Source organism: Pygoscelis adeliae, unplaced genomic scaffold (assembly GCF_000699105.1).
Source record: "Pygoscelis adeliae isolate BGI_AS28 unplaced genomic scaffold, ASM69910v1 Scaffold812, whole genome shotgun sequence".
In the NCBI taxonomy this organism is placed as follows: domain Eukaryota; kingdom Metazoa; phylum Chordata; class Aves; order Sphenisciformes; family Spheniscidae; genus Pygoscelis; species Pygoscelis adeliae.
In genome coordinates this window covers 23,883-32,650 of record NW_008824226.1, presented here as the reverse complement: position 1 = coordinate 32,650, position 8,768 = coordinate 23,883, and positions in this window count along the sequence as shown.

Sequence of the window (8,768 nt, the reverse complement as noted above, 5' to 3'; positions counted from 1 at the left end):
GACGCTGGAGGCTTCCAGTACCCACCAGGGCCCTGCTGTGATGATTTTGATCTGAATTTTGACAGAAACTCCCATCTGAGTCTTGGCTTAATCCCATTTCCATGGTTATTTGTGATACCAAAGTATGTAAGTTAGGGGGCAGTGGCATTCCCTGGAGAGGTTCATGTAGAAGGGATGATGTGGCAACACAGCTATGCAGCGTAGGTCCAGAAGCTTTTCCTCCCCAAAGGCAACAATTGGACCCATGTATCAGTCCATCAGGTAATGAGGTTGTGGTACAACTGCCTGGTGTTCACATCACAGAAACCACTGCTGGGGCCAGAGTGTTACCCCGACCCCACAGGCACACGAAGGGCAGCCAGCAAAATACTGATGGCTAATACTGGAGATGAAAAAAAGTCTGTCTCCAGCCTAAGCTTCATCTTTTAAAGTCATTTTTGGGTATTTCATTGGTTTTCTATTTTTAGTGTGGATAAAAAGGCTTATGTGATCACACTCCGTGTGTGTGTGTGTGTGTGCGTGTGTGTGTGTGGTGTGTTTGTGCGTCTCTATCTGCCCTTGCAGTAATAACTTGAACTCATGGACCAGTTTCAACCAGACTTGACTGAGGAGTAGAAATCACAAAGATAGCATGCTCCTGCAATTTCTATGTTAAATAAGCAGCCAGGTAGAGGAGAGAGACATCAGAGAATCCACACAGGAAAGAGCCATTCTAAATACTTCAACTGCAGGAAAAGTTTAGATCACGGTTAATGCTTTATTAGACATAAAATCCCACCCATCATTCAAGTTGTCTTTCCCAGATGAAGAACATATCCTGTGTGTAATAAAAGGTAATTCTGATTGAGCTTTTTCCGGTGCTAAGGGCATTCATAAAGTTGTCTCTCGTCTCACAAACACATGCAGCAGCTTTAGACTAACCCAGTTAAAAAAAAAAAAATCATCAACTACAAGATGCAAATTCACTTGAAACCAGGATCTGCTTCTTCTGATGCTGATAAACGTGGTTATTTGCTTAGAGCTAGTTATAAAGCTGTTCTATGGCATTTATTTTATTAGTAGTCTCAAAAATATCAATAGATTTTTCCATTTAATGTGCCTCACATATTAATAGCCTTACTTATGAGAGGGAAAATTGGTATTTCAGGACCAGGGGATTTGTCCCAGATCACATAAGAAATCGATGGCAGAGCAATGAAGACAGTCCATATCAAACGAGTCCATTGCCTTACCTGGAAGACCACTTCTCCTTCAGTATGAAGCTGTTTACCAGGGATAGAGAAGGGTAGAACTATCTAGTACTACACTATAATTTACCTTGGAAAGGGAAAACTAGAGCACAGTGAGACTTAGAGCCTTGACTTGCCTGGAGTCTACAGGTGATCTGACTGAACCATTACCAGGTCAAAAACGAGACTGAAAAGATCCCAGGAGTCACATCCATGCAGATGAAGCTACTGGAACACTACCAGCAGGGAAAAAGCTCATTTTAAAAGAATTTATTTGCCTATTTTGCAAACAAGAAGAAAAATTTTAACGGATCGTGAGAAATGAAAACAGAAGGTGTAAATACTTAATTTTTATCCACTCTATTCAGATCAACATGGAGAACTTTGTGATGAGCTATTAGAGACTGCTTGGCCCAATGAATCAGTGGCTCTTGAACATTTCGCCAGAAGCCCTGTTCCTGCAGAAGCGATGGGGTTTGCCCCTTGCTTCCTTCAAGCCAGCTAGAAACCAGGTTCGTTTTGCCCCTGGCTGGGGGAGATGCGGACTGTGGCACAACACAGGGGGCAGGAGGATTTGGCGTACAGGCACCATCCTGGGCATCTTGCTCCCTAGAGCACGAACTACACAGCTCCCCCAGGGCGATGCTGGCTCAAGAGGGATGTTGGGCTCAGGAAAAGCTCTCCCACCCCCAAAACTGTATTTCTTGTGAAGGTCCCATCACACCAGCCTTCTCATCCTGAGGCCCTCATGCTGCCAGGTAACCTTGTGCAAGGCAACCCATGGCCCCTCTTTGTCCCTCTGTAAGCGGGGACAATGACACGAACCTTGAAGGGGATCTTCTCTCAAGTATTCATTATTATTTCCAGGAACATAATGAGCTAAGTATGGGACACTCCAGATCCTGCAAAAGAACTTTCTGGCCCCATCTGCAATGAGAAGTTAAGAGTAGCTGTAACCATGCCAAAGCCAGAGTATTTGCTGCTGAAGTGGACTATTCGTCCACATCAAGCTTCTTTTGTCTAGCCTGTTGAGCAACAGCTTGGACTTGTACTAAAGCATGCTCAGATGTTGCCCTCTTTCCATGTGTCAAGAGCATGGGTGGGAGGTGAGACTGGAGTTGGGAAGAGCCATGAACCTCAGCCTGGTGATGACACTGTACTTCTTAGGCTGAGAAAGCCTGAAATATCTAATGTGTGTACATGCAGAACAGAGCAAGTCCATCTTGCTTTGCGCCAGAATTCAGGGAAACCACAAAATGGCAGCGATAACGTGCCTTCCTCTGGGGGCACAAAGTGCGTGGGACAGCCGTTAATGATCCTGGTGTGAATGTGGGAGACTGCATATTTCAGCATGGCTGGGGAGGCTATCATAACTGACAGGTCCTAACAAGAAACATCTTTAAAAAAAATCAGAACAATTTTCTGCATATCTGGGACTCTTTTATTGCAAACCTTTTTTTTTTTTTTTTCTCCTTTTGTTGCAAACCTGCAGTTAGAAGATGCATCACACACGGACGGTTGGTGTTTCATCCCCCTGTGGGACTGAAATACCCAAATGCTTTACAAGAACAATAAAAACCCGAGTACTACTATGGTTGACTAAAGTGTGGGACACAGTAACAATAGCAATTTTGATTTTTCTTAAATGAAAGCAAGTAGCTATATTCTTAAGAGCACAACTCCCATTTATGAGTTAATTTGAACAAACAAAAGGCTCACTTTCTAAGCCAAAGATAGTGGATATTTTTTCAGTCTTAACAAAACTATTATCTTTTATTATTATGGCACAATGTATCATGAAGCAAAGCACGCAAATCCAGGTTTTGGTATCAGAGGCCAACGCACTTACCTGAACTTGGGACTCTAAACTGCATTTATAGTACTACTTTTCGCAGTGACCATTCCCACTGCGTGGTCATCTCTGTGGTTAACCTGTTGGGATGGTCCACGGTCGGGTTGCAGCAGATGCCGACTAGCATGGTCCTGAGCTGCTGCTGGGAACAGCTCAGGAGGGAGGGCTGGCCACGACACTCCCCTGAAGGCAGTGGGGTGCAGCTGCCCCGTTTCAGATGGCTTCTAGTGTTTGGGGTTTTTTTGTTTATCAAGAATTATTGTTGTGTAACTTCAATCTAAAGTTATTCCCTATGAGAGACCCAGGTTTCATGATATGCAAGCTGTGTAGCAATACAGCCAGTCGGGATGATTTGAACTATGACGCATTTTAAAATTCTGCAGACCGACTTCCGTAGTAATTTCTAACTTTCTGAAGTGCTTGTCCCAAATGCCGATTTCCTTTTTACTGCTGATTTTTTGCAAAAACACAGTTCAGATGGAGCGAATTAGCATAGCTCCAAAGCGACTTGCTCTCGAGAAGTATTGTTTTGTGCCTTCGTGGCCTCCATGAAATCAATAGCAAACCTCAAATGTATTTTAGTGAGAGAAGGAGCAAGCCCAACACCTCCCTCACCGGGGAACAGGAAAGCAACTCTCAAAGAACTCTAAGTTTTGCTTACTGAAGTAAATTTGACATGAACTACCGAATAAGCAGAGTCCCATGACTAAAGGCATCCTGAAATGTGATAAGGGAGTCAGAAGAGAACTTACTGCTTTTCAAAAGAGCACACTGGAGCTACACAAGCAGAAAATGTATTACTTGATAATGGATACGCTTTTTGGCAGGAATATCTAGTGAGTCTACAAGGTCATTTATGTTCTGCAATAGTTGCTTTATAACGAAGGGGGGAAAAAAAGAGTAATTAGATCCCCATGCTTCAGGAAGGCAACAGATCCCTCTTTACTGGCAGATTTCAGATTCTTTTATCCTCCTGTGAGTCTCTAAAATCCTCACATTTCTTTTGTATTAAGATTCTTCTCCTCATCCCTTCCTCCTTTTTTTCTTACAGGAAGACGCACACAGAACTTTTATCTGCTTTTGTCTGAGCTGAGCAACTTGATTTCATTTTTGTACTATCGACAGCTGTGCGTGACACTCGGTGGTTTCGGAGTGCATGGAAAATGAGGACTTCATCCCACAGATTATCTGTGACACTCTTAAGAATTAAAGTAAACACTGTTTTGGTTCGCTATTTCAAACAAAAGAAGAAATAGCAGCTGGTTTTGGCCAGTTGAAACAGAAGAGGTTTTGCACGATGTGATGGAATTTAAACACAAATGTTTCAGGCCATGGTATGAAAAGGGCAGAGGAAATGGAGCCTGCCCCCTTCCCTTGAGAAGCATGCACAGCCTCGTGTGTGCATGTACACACATGTGCCCTCAAAAGAGCTTCCCATAGCAACACTGCAAATTGGAGATATAAACTAGGAATTTGATTGCATCCAAAGTCAGCACATGGGCTCCCCAAGGAGGGTCCCATCAGCCAAGTCCTCAAAAAAAAAAAAAAAAAAAAAAAGAAAATCAGATAATCTTTCATTCTGCAGATCATAGTTTGGTCCCAGCTGCTCTAATCTGGCACCTTTCTACTGAGTGAATGCCCAGCACTATGGGAATACACCTCTCTGTGAGGGTCCTGGGCTCCCGGGCAGGTGGCCCTGGCCCACAGACCTTGCAGACTTCTCTGCTTGTGAAACTGCCCAGCTTTTCTTGCTGCCACCTGGGCACCCAGGCTTCTCACAGGGAAGATGCTAACACGAATGGCTTTAAAAATAGAAGTGATCCTTTTCCTGCCAGCTGCTGGCGCTTCTGCCTGCACTCATCTGAGCAGGGAGTGAGCAGCACGGCATGTGCACCTGAGTGTGTTTTTTGTTAGATGTTAGATACTTGATAGGTGCCAGTAAAAATGGTCTCCTTTTCTCTTCTCTCCCAATATCAATGGATTTGCACACAAATCAAAGCAAGAGCTGCCTGTGCCCTAACACAAGTTTCAATTTTTATTCAACCCAAGTTTTTCCCCAAGTTTAGGCAAAGACGGCCAGAGCAATGTGACATCCAGCTCCAGATACTGATAGCATGAAACCTGTATTCACAGTAGTGTCTGCTACCTTGGATTACCAGCTTGATCCAACACAGCTCTCCAGGACATTGAATTCCATTTTCAGAGGCTGGGAAGAAAGTGACTTACATTTCTGTTCCTCCTGCTTAACACGAGTCTTCTTCTCTTGACCCTGTTTTCTGTCATAAGAAATTAAACATCTTTTTGCTGTCCTGGAGGAATCTCCCAGCAATGGACGTATTGGCCGTTCCCATCTGCATTACCCCTGCCAACTCACATCTCTGCTGCATCAGGTGGGTAGGGGACAGGACTGTGAAACACACCACAAAATATTGTGGCACTGGGCCAGTTCATTCTAATTGCTGCACTTAGCTCTTCCCACAGCAAAACCAAGGTGGACGACTAGTGGCTAAAATACCATAAAAATAACTCAAGACAAGGCAAGGCTTCTATCAAGGACAAATGTGAACCATTCATCTCCATTAGAAAGGGCACTGCATGCAAACGTAGGAACAGCTCTTCCCAAAATTTGGCCCCAGGAAGACAAGAGTGGCCAAGCTTGCTCATCTTGGGATGAAACCTCACCTTTTGGGGCTGCTCTGAAGTGAAAAGAGATACCCAGACTTACCGGCCACCCTTCCAGCATGGCAGGCAGGCACTAGCAGAGATCGACTGCGTTCATGCAGAGATTTAACCTTACTCTCCAACAAACCTTTCCCTCTAGCTTTTCTCCAGCTTTGCCAGGTGCCCTCTGGAGAGGACTGTGCTGCTGGTGGGCAGCCGTGCTGCCCCTCGCCAGCACCCCACGGCAGGGGCTGAAGGAAGGGCTGGGACCCTCCAAGGTGTCTGGAGACAGCCCAAGAGGCAAAGACATGGCTTGTGGATGCTGTGTGGCAACGGGCATAGTCAGAAGCCAATTTCTGTTGGCCTCAGCCTTGCAGTACAACATTGTTGAGATGGCTTTATAGGGAAAATGGAGCCATTAAAAACCTGCTGGTTAAAAGGATCCTGTGGGTATGAGTTAGTTCTGCCAAACGTCTGATGGAGACCAGCCTCGCTGGTTCCCTGCCAGCCTGCCTGCCAGTGGCAAGCAGGGCTGGGGCCGGCTGCTGTGCAGCCTCCAGCTCCTCTGCGGGGGATCGGGCATCCCCTTGCGCCAGGAGCACTCTTCCTCCCGGTTAGCTGCCGAAAGAGAGCTGGAGAGCCAAACACAGCAAGACAGCGACAATGTGGAAGAAGATCAATTTGGAATTTCTTACCACGAGCAATGTGACTCCTGATTGGAAATGTTATTAAAAAGTATCTCTAGACATGATTTTTAGCGGAAGGCATTTTGCTTTTCTGCTCGGCTCCGAGGACACAGGCTGAAGTGCAGGCAGCAGATCCCCGGCATGGCCGTGCCTCTCCAAGGCTGACAGCTGTGCCCAGGCTGGAGCCTGACTGCCCGGGATGCTGCCCTGCTGCCTCCTCTCCCCTTGGAAAACCCAGTGCTGAGGTTTTCAGGGCATGCAGCTGGGGCCCGGATTTTGTCAGACCCATAGGAAGCACTGCAGAGTCCCGTTTATCTCCTTTTTTCCAGGTCGGCTCCTGGAGATCTCACCGCACCTCAGCTGTCCAGGGTGGGTGGGAGGTGGCACTGGGATCTCCTGGCAACAGCAGGATGCGGCTCCCATGCCCAGTGGGGCACATGATTGTGCCTGAGACTGTGTCTTCACTCCGACCCTGAGTCCTGCCTCTCGTGGGTGTACTGAAAGTCAGATACCCACAGCTGGTCATGGAAAACATCGAGCCTCCCCCAGTTCTTCTCCACTTCTGTGAGCCAGATTCCCAAAGTGCGAAATCGCCATTGCACTGTGAAATCAATGAAAGCCAAGGAGAGTTTTGGCAGTGATTTCCCGGGGACAGCAGGATTTCACCCCGGTTCCCCCAGTGACCGGAGGACACCCGTGACCCAGCCGGAGGCAGAACAGAGATCTGAACCCTGTCCGGTGCCTCTGCAAAAGGCCCGTTGTGGCATGAAGCTGTTACTCCGTGTCACCCTCCCGCTGGGTGGGTGCCCTGCGCGCGGCATCGTGTGTAGCCCCCTCCTTCCTGCCCACTCCCGCTCCCACTCCTGCTCCCTGCTGGGTCCCTCCTCTTCCCCCTGGCGCAGCATTTCCATCTGCAGCTCGCCCCGCTTTCCTCTTCCCTTTGTTAGAAAGCTGTCACTTCATTTGTTTTTTACCCTTTTTATTTTCCATACGTAAATGCTATTATTCTTTTTTTTTTTAACCTTGCTGCCGCATCTTTCCTTTATTTCCATTTCCTTGTTTTTGCCTTGGACAGTTTTGGTTTTTAATTATTTTTGTTTTTCTTTGAATTTGATTTTAGTTTTCTGGGACCAAATTCCCACCCTGTGTCAATTAAACAATAATGCCAAAGCAGTCACGTTTCTCATCGTCTTCCCCAGTTTTTTGAAGAGTAACGAGCAGAGCTGAGACAGAGAGGAGCCCAAACTGCTTTTACTGACTAATCTCTTGCCCAGTGTCTGCATTCACTAAGACAAGCCCGACACTACAAATGTTGCTGATCATGAGTATCGTGGTATATGTATTTATAGAGGCATGTGAAAAAAAGCCTGTTGCATGGATATAGTTGTACCAGTAAAAGCATATTTCTGCCACTATGTCTTAGTTCTCCACTGGAAAAATAAATAATGTTGTTAAAAAGATGCAGTTTTGCTAGTGTAAACCACGTCCTGTCACAGAATGTTTTGCCAGTATTGTATAATTCCAGTCAAAAAGCTACACTCAGCATTATGGGCACTCTGCAAAATATTTTATCAGCTATAGACATGAAGGCATGAGCAAAAAAGAAATACAATCTGCAGCTACTTCATCCTTAATGGACTGTGATGGTCATGTTGAAAGCAGTAATGTAGCAGTATTAGCAGTCTTAGGCTACGTTCAGCCCCCAAGCAAGCACACTTGGCTTGCTTTGCACAACTGAAGAGCTGCGAATCCTTCTCCAGAGGCTGGAAGCTGGGCTGTTAACGCGCAGCCCTGCCTGCTATTCCCCAGCCCCTTCTCAGTTTATGCCCCACAGCACCCGTGTGAGTTAGGCGAGATGAGCGTGTTTGCAATCCTTTGAAGAGGAGGGAAAAGAAAGTGGTTGCGTGTGTCTTCTTCACTTCTGCACCGGCTCAGAAGAAAGCTATTTCAGGGCCTGATGCGTTAGGAGGAAAAAGTTGACGCTGGTGCTTACAGGTGCCAGGGGCTGCAGGCAAAAGGCTCGGTGCAGCACCTTTCATTGATTTCAGATTGACGGCAAGCTAAATTGCTCCTCCTGGGTGTCGCTCCTTCTCTTGCCTTCCTTTCCACCCCTCTCTGCTCAGATACAGCCCCCTAATTACTGCGTGGAAGTGAACATTTTCCTCCTTCAGCCATAACTCTTGGTCAGATGTCTACAGAAAACGATTTTTAGAAGTTTGCACCGTTTCCCTCTTCTGCATGGTATCGCTTTATGAAGAAACGCAGGACCTGGTGCAGACCGTAAAACCCTTCAGTGGGTACCAACACGACACAGTGTAAACACTAACCCTGCCAGCCACC